General features: G+C 41.2%; 1 long non-coding RNA gene across 2 annotated transcripts; it reads right to left on the reverse strand.

The window, feature by feature from the left end:
- Positions 1–459: 459 nt before the first annotated feature.
- On the reverse strand, positions 460–9,888 carry LOC127383037 (uncharacterized). 2 transcript variants are annotated; one of them, XR_007889095.1, is made up of 4 exons: positions 5,744–9,888; positions 4,373–4,441; positions 4,230–4,280; positions 460–1,916 (listed from the first exon to the last, which is right to left on the reverse strand). It is a non-coding gene; the product is annotated as an uncharacterized LOC127383037 (long non-coding RNA). The 2 variants fall into 2 exon arrangements; XR_007889094.1 differs by having other exon boundaries at positions 460–4,280.
- Between the last annotated feature and the right edge of the window lie 4,365 nt (positions 9,889–14,253).

Genomic DNA, 14,253 nt, shown 5'->3' on the forward strand with positions numbered 1-14,253 from the left:
CACACCAACTTCGAGAAATTTAAATACCGGTCTTCCCATGCCACAGCTCCTGTCTTTCAGTGCCATCTAGTGTTCACACTTGGAAGAGATGCTGTAGCTGTCGGGATTTCTCATCAGGTCGATTTACTATAATTAGCACGTCTTGGAAATTGATAGATGGCACTAAGATATATGTGGCACAAAGGTATATTTGAAAAGTAATAAAATATTTTTATTATATATATTCATATTTTTATTTATGGAATTTAACACAGCTATTTCTTACATTATTTAAAATAAGTAACACGAATCAGAGAGATATCTGTCATTTACTTCTGGCTACGCTGTTCTCTTTAACTAATTAGATTGCTTCAGAAAATAGTGAACACCAAAAAAAGCCCAACGCACCAACCACCCCTCTAAAATAATCTATGACCCTGCTTAATTTTCAGTTCCCCCGAAAAGAAGTAGCCAACCAAATCAAAGAGCAATCAAAAATTTACTTGAAAAGTTACATTGCAAAAGCTTGGAGTGACAGATCTTTCAATCCTTCTCCACAAAGGAGCAAGGTGGTTTTTGTAACAAAGTGGAGACAAAAAAGGATGGACTACCCAGAGATAGTCTGTCTTCAGATTCTTCTCTTTTCTCCCTTGATGTCTCTCTTCTTATTCTCATCCCCAGTCCACGATCAGCAGTTGAATTGTTCATAACCATTGAAAGATACTTGTCAATCTTTTACTATTAATGTGTACATTCACTTAAGAGACAAACATGGAGGACTAAAATCTCCCCATATTTCTATAAAGAGTTTAGTGGCCAGTACAGATTAATTCCCCTTCAAAGATCTCAGATTCTAAATTAAGATCCAAATCCTGAGTAGCAAATACAACAAAAGGAATATGCATACAGAATTGAATACAATAGGTCTGTGCATACTCAGACCATTATATATATTTAACAAACCTTACCCTCCCAACCTGGTCATGAAAGAACTGGAAAGTCATTATTCTCTGAACTAGTCCAGCTAGAAAGGAAAGGAAACAAAGCAAAGGTGCCGAGCTGCTTTCATTCCAGTGAAAATTTAATTTAATTAGAGCAAGTTCAGATCACACTTCTGGCAGCTGTGTTTATCACACTTTCTTCAAAGGGTAGAAATTATCATCGACTGACATTAGCATCAAAGCTGATTTATTCACCCACCCACATCCTACCAGCCCTTCTGAGTTTCTCTATTTATTTTGCACTTTCATAACATCACAGTAAATAAAATTCCATTTCAGAACACACATGGGTTTTGTCAAAGCACTTAGCGCACACTTCTTATTATGTCATGGTAGAACCCCTCTTTGCAGGTTTGATTGAAGAGCAGCTAGTTCTCTTCTAGAAGAGACATTTAAATGCTTAACAAGGACATACACAGGGATCCAGAATTTATTTTTCTTTCTTTTTGTCAACAACTAGAAAATACCTGTCTGTGAGCAGGGGTACAAAGTGCCAGAAATTACCTGATATCCCCTAAGCTGCAGAAGACTACCTGTGGGAAACTGTTCTTTTCTTCCCCACATAAGTCCAAAATCAGATGGGTCACAGAGGTTTTGAACTTTGTAGCTTGGGGAAGCCATGTGGCATGGAAGACTTGCCTCTGTTTCACACCTGCCTTGTCCTCACCAGCTCACAGGGAGGTGCCAGTGCTGCCCGTTCACTCACAGCACACAGCCTGCTATCATCTCTGGCGAACTAAAAGTAGATTCTTGCTGGTGAAGACCATATTTTATTTCATATCCATGCAGCACCTGGCAAAACAGGACTTGATCCTCAATTAAAGCTGCTGGAACACAGGAATGAGGTGGACTGATCATAGCTCAGCTGCCTCTTTTGGAGGCACGTATAGAACTGCTGCCACACCAGACCAGGTATCAGAGACATCAGCAACAGTCCTGGGATGAAAAAGGGAAGCAGTTAAGCTGTGGCCCCATGGGCTTATTCTTTAATTATCAGCAGTAGTTTGCATATAGTCATGATTGCTTATGGATGACAAAATATAAGAAAGTGATGCCACAGAAAGAGGAAAAACCTCCTTTCAGTGCTTTCCAAAAGTAGGTAAAGCAAACAACTCCATTTCATTCTGCAACAAGTGGAACCCAGCTGAGCTGATGGAGCAGGTTCACCACAGGCACCCTTCACCAAAAGATTCCCTCCAGATCTCACTTTTACTCCCAACTCACCAACATAGATGTCAGGTACAAACAAGAAGGAACAAAGGGCTTCAATCTGCAAAAAGCTGAAGAGAGTGGAAATGGAGCCTCCAGTGTATCTTACCGTGACAGAAATGGCTGACTACAAGCCATTAGACACCTCAGCCTTCTCATTCTTCATCAATTTGTTTCCTCCTGCATCTAATAGGGGATGGAGGGTCACTCTGGTCTTTCTTTTGTTGTTTATATATTTACGGAAGCTTTTCTTGTTGTCCTTTATGATGGAGCCAAGATTAATTTCTAGCCAGACTCTGGATTGTTTAATTCCCTCCTTGCACAGCCTCACAGCACTTCTGTAGTCCTCATGAGTGGCCTGCCCCTTCCTTCAAAGGCCATGGATTCTTTTTCTCCCTGAGCACCAGCCAGAGCTCCCTGCTCAACCAGGCTGGTCTTCTCTGCCACCGGCTTACCTCACAGCACATGGGGATGGCCTGCTCCTGTACCTTCAAGACTTCCTTCTTGTAGAGTGTTCAGCCTTCCTAGATCCCTCTACCCTTCAGAACAGATTCCCAAGAGATTCTGGCAATCAGGCTACTGAACGAGTTAATGCCTGCCTTCTGGAAGTTCAAGGTGGCAGTTCTGCTGGCTCTGCCCTTACTTCTCCAAGAATTGAGAACTCATCACTCTGCCCAAGACAACTTCCAACTTTTACATTCCCCACAAGACCCTCTCTGTTAACAAGCAGCAGGTCCAGCAGGGCACTCTCCGGCTGGCTCCCTCACCAGCTGCATCAGGAAGTTGTCTTCCACACACTCCCAGAGCCTATGGGACTGTTCCCTCTCTGCTGAGTTTTATTTCCAGCAGACATCTGGGAAGTTGAAGTCCCCCACGAGAGACTTCTGCCAACTGCTTATAGAATATTTAATCAGCCTCTTCATCCTGCCTGGCACCTCTGTAACTAACTTCCACCATGATATCTGCCTTATTGGCCTTCCCCTTGATTCTTACCCATAAACACTCAACACTGTCATTTACACTGTTAAGTTCTAGGCATTCAAATCTCTCCCTAACATAGAGGGCCACTCAACCACCTCTCCTTCCTTGCCTATCCCTTCTGAAAAGCTGGTAGCCATCAACTGCAGCACTCCAGTTGTGAGAGTCTTCCCACCACAGTTCTGTGTTGACAACTATATCACAGTCTTCTTGCTGTACAACGGCTTGCAGCTCCTCCCATTTCTTGCCCACACTGCATGCATCAATGTAGACACACTTCAGCTGGGATAATGATCCTGCCACCTTCTGAGGTGGAGGAGCCCTAATACTTAGCTGCCCATTCTCACCTGCTTCCACAATTACTAACCTGTCAATGACCCTTGCATTTTTGCTGCTGCATGGATCCAACTCCCCCACCTCCACTGAGACAGAAGGGACTTACTAGCACAGTGCCCTGCAAGCACCAGCCTGCCAGGCTCCTCTCCAGTCAGCCCATCCCTATCCCCTTCCCCTTTGAGTCTAGTTAAAGCCCTTTATATGAGCCCTGCCAATTCATGCACGAGGATCCTTTTTCCCCTTTGAGAGAGCTGAATCCCATCTGTTGCCAGTAGACCCGGTGCCATGTAAACCTCCCTGTGATCAAATAACCCAAAATTCTGTTGGTGGCACCAGCCTCTAAACCACGTGTTAATAAGATGTGTTAATAAGATGTTACAAAGATGTGATTCAGAATGGGAACAAGGAACAGCATAGCTGTAAGCTGTCTTTCCAGTGGGCGTAGGATTCTGAAGAGAAGACAAATTTAAAAACTAAACAAAACAAAACCCAAGCACAACACCACCCAAAGAAAGAAAACAGATGAGAGAAATACTAATGGGAATAAATTCCACTGGTTTGACCACAGCATTACTTTATCAAATCCCAGGACTTAATATGCAGCAGAATTATCATAAGAAAACAGTTCTGTGTAATGGAAATAATTTAAGTTTCAGTATTTCATCCAGCAGTGCAGACAGGCCTGGGGAGTGTGCCATCTTATCTGGAGCATTTATTGATGCTTACCACTGGCTTATACAGCAGGACTTGAAAGGTGAAGAATTCAACTCTCCAATTCTGAAATAAGGAAGAAACAGAAATGCCAAGGAAATAAGACACTCACAGCCTGTGAGAAAGTGATGGAAAATTAATGGCTTTCAATCACTTACAGCACTTGTTATGCAGAAATAGGCTGAGCTCCCAGTTTTGCTTGGAGGTTGTATCACTTCCAATCTTCCCTGCAAGATTCAAGAGTGGTTTATAGTAGTGATTTGCATGTAGATGAATGAAACATCTGCTTTCAGTGACTGTATTTCTGAGATTTGGTTTTCACTAGTTCAGAAAGAAAACAGCTTTTTGGGGGAAATACTACTCTTGTAAAAAATCCTCATGCTCTAAACCATTACAATCAGTCTAAAAAAAGGGGGGAAAAAAGTTAGCACATGCAACAGGGAAGCACTGATTTGCATTTTCAACTCAAAACCCATTATCCAGCAACTGCAAATTTTGTTTATTCCATTTAGCCAGCCAGAAACAACACAGACTTAGGCAAAACCAAATTTGTGACGTGCTGTTTCTCAAATACCATGTATCTGTCAGGACAAAGCATAATTTAGAGATCTCTTCAAAGGTATTGTCCAGAAAACTCATCTTGCATAGTAGTTTCCATAATCCAATCTTCCAAATGTTGTTCTCACTTTCTTCATGCATACAAGTAATCAAAAAGTGCAAGAGTGGCTTAGGACTATATTCATTATCTCACAAGAAGATTACTGAAGTAACACATCAACTAGGGTAAGTATATTGTTCTTTTATTGGCTTGGCTGATCTATAAAGCCCATTTACTTTCTTATAAATACCGACCACTATTTTAGTTTGCAAAAAAAAACCCCAGAAATCTGGAGAGCAAGAACTAATTATTATTAGTGTTCAGCTACTTGCTTTGCTGAATATTTTAAACAGTAAATTTTACATATTTTCAGTCAGCTAAAGCTGCTATTCTTGTTTTTCATTCTGTTACTCTGATGCCCAGGAAAAAAAATCTGCAGCTGCCCAGAACAAAAGAGGGCTTTGTAGGCTGATTTGGGTGTACCAAGATGTTGAATTGCACTGTATTGCCCCAAGCAGTTAGCTTTTCATATTCAGAGGTGATAGGCTAAAACATACACAAAATCCATGCATCAGAAATTAAGAGTTTCAGTTAAATGGGAGCCAGATGACAGAAGTTCCAGCTATCTCCTGAACTTAAATAAAGCAGTAGATGTTACAGAGGCCATTTGCTTTCTCACAAAATTCCTTTTTCTCTCCAGTGGTTGTGTTGCCTTTTTCTCTGCTGAACAAAATTTTAATCTTGCTGTGCTGGGCAAAGGGAAGAGATGTGTTATGCCATGGCCTGATAACAATTTATTCATAGCCTATCAGTTACTTTAATAAGAGATATATTGGAACGGCAACATTCAGTATTTAGCAGTTGAGACACTTTTTGAGTCACATTATGAAACTTGATTAATATTTGCAAAAGCACTTTGAGAGAAACTCACTGTGTCCTTAACTGTCTTCAACACTCTGTACCCCAGGTTGGCTTTTTCACTCAAAGAGTACGTGGCATTTCTCTCAGAGCTCCTTCCACATCTCCATGTTCCTGAAATCAAAATAGTAAAACATTAATTAGATAAAGGGTAACTAATTTTGGTGTCTTCTCTTAGGAGCACTTAAAAATGATAGTTGTCCCAGTGCTTCTAGTTAACCTTGAGCATAGAGGCTCCATCACATATGGCTGATTTATAGCTGTAGCTTACGTGGTGAAGTATTAATAAGACATTTGCAATACCAAAAGCCAAAAAACATAGTTAAAATAAATCTTGAAAAGCAACGATGTGGAAACACTATCCACAAACCTGTTGTTATGTTTTAGAAATGGACCAGTTTTTCTTTAGCAGCAAAAAGCTGCAAGAAGTCAGTGTTAGAGCAGGATGAGTGAGCTGTGCTTACCTCTGGCTCTTGTTTCAAGCAGGGTCCTCTGTTTACCCGTTTACTCTCAAGTTATTCCCTTCCCTATGCAAGTCTGATAAAATGTGATTAAATAGGTTTGTGTATTGAAGTTTCAAATTTAAAACATTTACCAAGAGCGATTAATAGCATTTGATGAACGAGAATCAAGCTGAAGTGGAAGATCTAAGAATTTGCTGAGAGGCTGAGGTCCCCTTTTAAAATTCAGTTATAACTCACCTAAAATTTGTAAACCCAAACTACCACTTTTACAATCCCCATTTTCAAAGTAGACATTCACTTTAAAGAGCAAACTGGCACAAGCTGGCATTTCAGGCCATCTGGAAAGTTGTTTCACACCTAAATTGCAAAAGCTCACACCTATTGAGGTCTAAAATTAAAATTATATGTAAAACTATCAAACTAGGATTTGAAATACAGACTCAGAGCTTCAACAAAGTTTGGGGGCCCTGCATTGATCAGCAGTCTGCAGCAATGTGAAGTGAGCTTAAAACGACAGAGTTCAAAATCTCCTATTCCCACTTTTTTTAAAAAAAAATCCCATCTTTCCTGTAGACTTTTTTGTTATAAAATCTCGACTTCACCACAATTTTCATCAATCCTTAGATACAAAATTTCACCTGGTTGATCATCTATGCAGTGGTTCCTCAAGAAACACTGGGGTGTATCTTGGATCAGCTAAACATCTGGTACAATAACCATTGTCATGGCCCTCAATAACCAGTCTCAGCATAACAAAGCAGGGCAGGTTATTTTCTTCCTGGCAGGAGTTAGTAATTCATTTCAGCTATGATACATTATTCAGCTGGATTACTCAAGAGCCAAGACCACTAATAAAATCAGGAGTGTTGCAACAGAGTAACACACTTTAGAGACTTACAGTGAGCTGATGACAGAAAAACATTTTAGAATTATTTTTTTTTTGGGAGGGGTTTTATATCACATTCCCAACAGTCCTATATGATTAGACAAAGTTTTCCAAGGTGCTCCTCTATTTCTTGAGTTTTTTTCCTCAGGAGGTACTTCTAACATAATACCCTGACTTTGGCCCTAAAACTGGGGTCAATATTTGTCTGCAAAGTTTTCTGATTCTTCTACCAGAAGTGATACTGAAGTGAACAATCTGGCCATGCACCTCCACCTTGTCAATCTGGGGAATAAAACTCCTAAGTTTGTCTTGGCTTCTTGTTTGTTCACTTTCAAGTATTATTTACAGTCAAAACCCAATTTAAATGCAGTAACTTCGTAACATATAGTACTGAGGACCTCTGCATGTAAATAGGACGTATAAACTAATAATCACACTCAGCTTTACTAAAGCTTTGAAATAGCTTGAAGTAAAACAGTGGAAAAAAAGGATTACAGAGACAAATTTGGTGCAACAGTAGATTGTTCAGGGCTGAAATCAGCTTTTGTGGTTTAAAGCGTGACAGCAGAGCTAAATAAAGCCTAAGGGAGCACATCCTCTCCATTATCCTAAGCAAGATACAGATCTTTGTTATCTGGTTCGGTGACCTGTAGCATTCCTCTACTGCGTATTTGTATCTCTCTGGGTTCTTTGAGTCCAGACAGTGTGGCAAGTTTTCTTCCAAGGGATTCACAAGCTGAAAACACACAAAAGACAAATAATAACTGGAACACTCTCCTCTATGAAAGAACTTTTTGCAATAAGCATTGTACATGACGGCAGAAAATTTTGTGGAGTGATCATACCCACGAACATAAAGGATCAGCAGATGAGATGGCGCAGGGCACAATTAATTTCCTTAGGGAAAATATTTTTCTTGCTTGAGAAACCTTCACAATCCAGCCTTTACAACTTTTTCTGAACATCTGGCCAGCATTTCTGGGACACCCATAACTCACTTACTCCATTCCCTGTTTAAAAAATTTCTTGCAGACTATGTTTCAGTTAAACAAATTCACCTTGGTTTAATTCATTACATGATCTCAGAACAATTACCACTTACACCTCTTTACGTGTGGCTGCCTTGCTCTTCAGAGGGGTTAAGAAATTGACATCTTTTATATTTGGGCAGTTGCTGAAGAAAATAAACTCATCGATCCAACTTTCAGGCCCCACCTTTTCAGACACAGCACTGCTCTGTAAACCTCAGCCAACGCAGTCCTGCTGTCAGCTGTCTGAGACAATGTTCTTGGCAGCAGTCATTGCTATGACCCTTTTTCTTTATGGCCTCAGTTACTACCCCTGCGCCAGTTTCTCGTGCTTCACTGGTCCTTACACCCTCTCTACATTTGCACCATGATCTCCCGTTAGTTTAGTTTTGTCCCTTGCAAGGAAGAAAAGGACTGCCAAAGGTTTGAAAACATAGGTAGGAGTAGAGTCATGTTTTTCCTCTAGTCCACCTTAAAACAATTCTTTTTTTTGCTTCACTGCTGTAAATCACAGAGGAACCAGAGCATTTCAGAGTCCTGAGGCTCGACAGAGGCAGTGCCCAGTTCAGCTTTTGCTATGTCTCTGGACATTTGCTCAGGATCCAAATATATATGCTCCAAAGAAGATTTTTGTGTGAAAGGAACATAGGGCAAGCTACGGAATTACTGGGGGGTTTGTTTTGTTTTTGAAAAGGCTACTTCAAAGTGAACTTAGTTATAAGAAAGCTGAGTGTCAAAGTCAGTATTTCAAAGTTAGGACACATGGTTTGGAGGTCTCTTAATTACATTTTTTTTCATTAAATCCCCTACCTATGTTGGATAATGGAAAAGGGATGACATATACTGTGATCCTAGATAATTTTTCCCCAGTGACTCATGCCTCCTTATCAGCTGGAGAAGAGGACCTTTGGAGGACTGCCTTTGGAGCCAGTCAGGGCTGTGAGGTGAGGAGAGCTGTTGTCTGTAGGACCCCACCACCCATCACGGAGAGCTTGGGAGATGTGAATGAAACAGAAGACAGAAGAGTGAGAAGGAAGAACAGATGGTTTTGTAATGAGGGCAGCTGAGAGGTGACACAGTTAGACACCATGGCAGCTTCTGCCCTACAGCCCCTATTCAATCCCTGTGTTAGTTTTGGCAGTTCATAGCTGCATGATGTGTGCTTGCTGGGCTCCACATTGAAACACTTGGCATTCTTTGGCAGGAGTGTTGACTATTCATAGTCACTACAGATGCACACAACAGGAGCACTACCCACAGTGTGACATGCTAGATGTCCCCTGGCATTTCTAGCTGGATACTCTAAGGTAAGCTGGCTGCTGATAATCTTGACTCTTGTATTTGTATTGTTAAAAAAAATACATTTGCAGAACATTCAGATGCTTGTCTGACACCACTCCTCAAGAACGCAGGAGGAGATGAACAAGTCCCTTGTTTGGTACTACTTTTTGATGTTGCACAGAAAATAAAGGAGGATGGGCTGCCCAGATATGTGAAATACACTGAAAACAGACAATGCTCTCTTGAATTAATATATATCCTATGCATCAAGTCCTCTGGAAAAAATGGTGCATGACCCTGTAATTAAAGTCTATCATGCTGCATAAGGACAGAGGACTGAGCTGAGATTCCATATAGCTATTTGTACTTTTTTTGCATAGCTAATATCACTGTCTTAAGTTACTTTTTTATATTGAACTGCAACATAATTATTTTTCACTTCTATTTAATACCTAATACACTAATAATTCACATATATGCTTTTATTAATATTAATATATTGTTTATAGTAATTTAATTTATAATCATTACTAATTAAAGATTAATTTAAGCATCTGCCATAATGCTATAGATGGAGATATGTTCATTTCAAAAAATCACTGGCAGCAAGAAGCACAGATCATGTGAGACAGCATGGCAGCAAGTAGCTTTATACTGCTTCAAAAAAAAAGCCACAGGTCTGATTTTTCTTAGAAATGGTCCTTCTCTGAGAAAGACTATATAGGGATTAGTTACTAATAAGTATATAGGGATTAGTTACCAATATTTCACTGTCAGCACAGAGGGATATGCAGAACAGGGCTCTGCCTTGAACATTGACACTTGGTATTTTAATTAGTGAATGGGTTGATGCAATAGGTTATCTGGAAATATATTTTTGCAAACAACTGAGAGTAACCTGGAAAATAAGCATACAATTAAAAACAATGTCTGTAAAATAAATACTCTGAAAAAAAACCCAGGATGTAAGGAAATAATTTCAGAGATCCGCACTTAGACAAGACGGGGAACAGCTGCTTCCATAGCAGATATGCACTGCTCTGTTTTGGTGAGCCTCAGCTAGAGGCTTCTGGTCTGTTTTGGACATGACAACATTTGAAAAGCACGTGGACAAATTAGAGAAAGTCCAGAGGCCAGCAACAAGGACTATTAAATATCTTGGAAACTAAGACTAAAGCAGAAAGATGCAAAGGGATGGTGGTGTTTAGTCTAGAGATGGGAAAGCTAAGGGGAGACACGGTAACAGTCAAACACAGGAAAAAGTCATGAAGACAAAAGGATAATCTGCAGATAGGACAAGAGAGGAACTTGAAATGCAAGCAGCATGATCTACGTGAAAGAAAAGCTCTACTAGTGAAAGGATTCAAAAGCACTACAACCAGTTACCTGATAAGCTGATGCAATAACCATTACTAGAAGTCTTTAAAAATACATTTGAGAAGGCTGTCAAGAATTACTCAGTCTCTCTTGGGGCAAGAAGGCAGACAAAATGGTCCATCCATACTTAGAATCATCCTATTCTGATTCTTCTACAAGTGCTTTCTGCCATGCTGGACTAACTGTGTAGGTAGCACAAAATTAATAACATGCATAACATATCGCACCCTGGTTGTTAACAACCTGTGTGATAATTAGTTTTTTCAATTATTTTCAAACTCCTCTTTTTCTTGCACTAAGGCTGCCTTTAGATGTCCAAAAGCAAAGAGAGCTGCCTCTTAAGCATTGTAAATTGTGTCCTTTGGAAAAGATCAATCAGTGGATACCAAGCAATCTAGTTGATAGTGTTCATATTATCTGACTCAAATAAAACCAACCTAATTTAAAAAATAATCAAGTGTTTTTAACCTTGTTGATAATCCCTCAAGACAATCCCAGCAAGTATTAAAAGAAGGAGAAAAAAACAGCACAGTACCAGCTTTGCTGCTTCAATAGTGATTGCATTCCAGTTAATCCATTTTTTAAGTAAGTTAATAAATAATTTAAAAAAAAAAAAAAAAGGAGTAAACCTTACATTACTAAGAAATTAAGTGATTGCAATTCAAACTGCCCCAAAATGGCGATACAGCCTCCAGGAGAGTGTGGACTACAGAGCAGAAACAAGGAGAAAGGTTTAATTTTGAGCATAAAGACAAGCTTGTTCATGAAGTTGCACTATACACAGTCCTGTACCATTCAGCTTACAGTATGAAATGATCTGCCAGTTTGCAAAGAAGAAAGCCCATAGCCTGTTTTAATTGATCTCACAGTGGCTAGACTCAGCTGATAGGTTATTTGCTTTCAATAATCCCACCATAACCAGCATATTTTGCTGGGATAGTTAACATAGGCAACAGCTATACAGGGATCTCACTTGAGAAAGACACAAGTCTTGGAGATGCTTCACCTGTGTACTGCTTGCCAGTTTGTCAAACCAAACAAGACAACAAGGACAGTGTTTTCTCCCAAGAATTAACAGCTTTGCCTGAGATCTCTGGATGGAGGGTTCATGCCACTGTCAGTTGCGTTGTATTTAACATGGCTGTTGGAAGGCTCACCTGGCTGTCTTTGTAAATACCTTTTATATTTCTGCCTTTATGTTTTCAATACTGATGTTTTCCTGCACAGGGATTTCTTGTCATACTCGTGATTTCTTCTAAACATCCATGGCTAATCCTCCCATATGCTGCTGCACTCCTAATCTGCAGATGCTCAGTGGATGCTGATTGTGTCCCATCGTTCAGATGTCGCGTGCGTGGACATTACTGTTACGATTTAACTGGGGACTGTTGTGATTTAACCCTAGATGACAGCTAAGCACCACAAAGCCACTCACTCACTCCCTAGCCCTGTCGGATGGGGGAGAGAACCGGCAGGGTAAAAGTGCAAAAACGTGTGGGTTAAGATAAAGACAATTTAATTAAAAAAAAAATAAAATAAAAATATAAATAAAAGAATGAAAAAACCCCACAAAAATAAGAAAATGTGATGCAAAAAAAACCCCAGTTGCTCACCACCATCCAACAGATGTCCAGCCAGGCCCCACACAAGGTCAGACCCTGCCAACCTGCACCCCCAGGCCTATTGCTGAGCATGGTGCCATATGGTGTGGGATACCCTTTGGTCAGTGGGGGTCAGATGTCCCTGCTGTGTCCCCTCTCAACCTCTTGTGCACCCTCAGCCTGCTTGCTGATGGGGCAGTCTGAGAAGCAGAAAAGACTTTGGTTTACTTTTCCAGCTGCAGAATGCCTCATGTGCCCACCTCATGGCCTTTCATTGAGCCACGGCCATGAGGAGGCTAGCTGATGAGCTCAGCTTTGCCAGCTGTGGATCTGTCTTGGGGCTGTCTGGAGCAGGCTCTGTCCCACATGGGGTCAGCTTCTGACGTCTTCTCACAGACTCCACCCTTGTCATCTCCCCACTATCAAATCCTTGCTATGTAAACCCAGTACATTACCTCAGAGTAACCCTACACTGGCATACACAGCATTATACCACTTGTTTCCTACAAGGCAGTTGGCTGGGACACAGGGCAAGAGCCTGTTAGAGTTTGTCAGTGCTCCTGCTCCATGGCCTTGGCAGTGACCTTTATGGAAGGGCAGCTGCTCACATGGTCACAGAGCATGCATGGGCTCCTGGATGTCACCACATAAGTAATTACAGAGATGTCCTGTTCAGCATAACCTGGCATAAAAGATGTAACTTGTTACACCTCTTCCCATTTAAAGCTGCAATACTGCTCCTGGGTGCATAACATTTATTACGCAGCCATGTAGAGGACCTGCTGCCTGTACTGACTTCATGCAATTGACCAAGAACCACAAAACTGCAAGAAAATAAAAGCTCTGCTGACCCTTAGTGGCCATAACTTCACTACAGTAGTGCGGGAATTTTTTTATACATTCAAGAGTGCTCTTGTTTTGGTGCTGTTATGCATTGTGTTTTATTTGTTGTGCAGAACAACCGCATGCATCAGTATAGGTTACAAGCTGACCTGCTGGAAAGCAGCTCTGAAGAGAAGGATCTTGGAGTCCTGGTAGACAATAAATTAACCATGAGCCAGCATTGTCTGCTTGTGGCCAAGAAGGCCAATGGTATCTTGGGAGGCACTAAGAAGAGTGTGGCCAGTGGGTCAAGGGAGGTCATCCTCCCCCTTTATTCTGCCCTGGTGAGGCCACATCTGGAATGATGCATCCAGTTCTGGGCTCCCCAGTTAAAGAGAGACAGGGAACCACGAGAGAGAGTCCAGTGGAGGGCAACAAAGATGACTGGGGGACTGAATCATAGAATGCCAAGTTGGAAGGGACCTCAAGGATCACGTGGTCCAACCTTTCTAGGTAATACTATACTGGAGCATCTCTCTTAAGAGGAAAGGCGGAGAGAAGTGGGACTCTAGCCTGCAGCAGACAAGGCTGTGGGGAGACCTTGTTAATGCCTACAAGTATCTAAAGGTTGGGTGGAAGGAGGATAGAGCCAGAGTCTTTCAGTAGCGCCCAGCCATATAGGACAAGGGGCAAGGGGCATAAACTGGGACACAGAAAGTTCCATCTGAACATGAGGGAAAACTTAATTTACTATGAGGGTGAGAGAGCACTGGAACAGGCTGCCCAGGGAGGTGGTGAAGTCCCCTTCGCTGGAGATATTCAAGACTCACCTGGATGCAGTCCTGAGTAATGTGCTGTAGGGAAGCCTGCTTTAGTAGGGGAGTTGGACTAGATGATCTCTAGAGGTCCCTTCCAACTCCAATGATTCTGTGATATTTTTCAGGGGCGGGGGGAAGGTACTGACTTAATTGCTGAGGATCAAAATTGGGGAAGTACTATCAGCAGAGGATCCAGGTACCACAAAGAAGGTACCTGACTAAGATTTTAAGGCAATTCAGCAGAGC

This window comes from Apus apus, chromosome 3 (genome assembly GCF_020740795.1).
Source record: "Apus apus isolate bApuApu2 chromosome 3, bApuApu2.pri.cur, whole genome shotgun sequence".
Taxonomy (NCBI): domain Eukaryota; kingdom Metazoa; phylum Chordata; class Aves; order Apodiformes; family Apodidae; genus Apus; species Apus apus.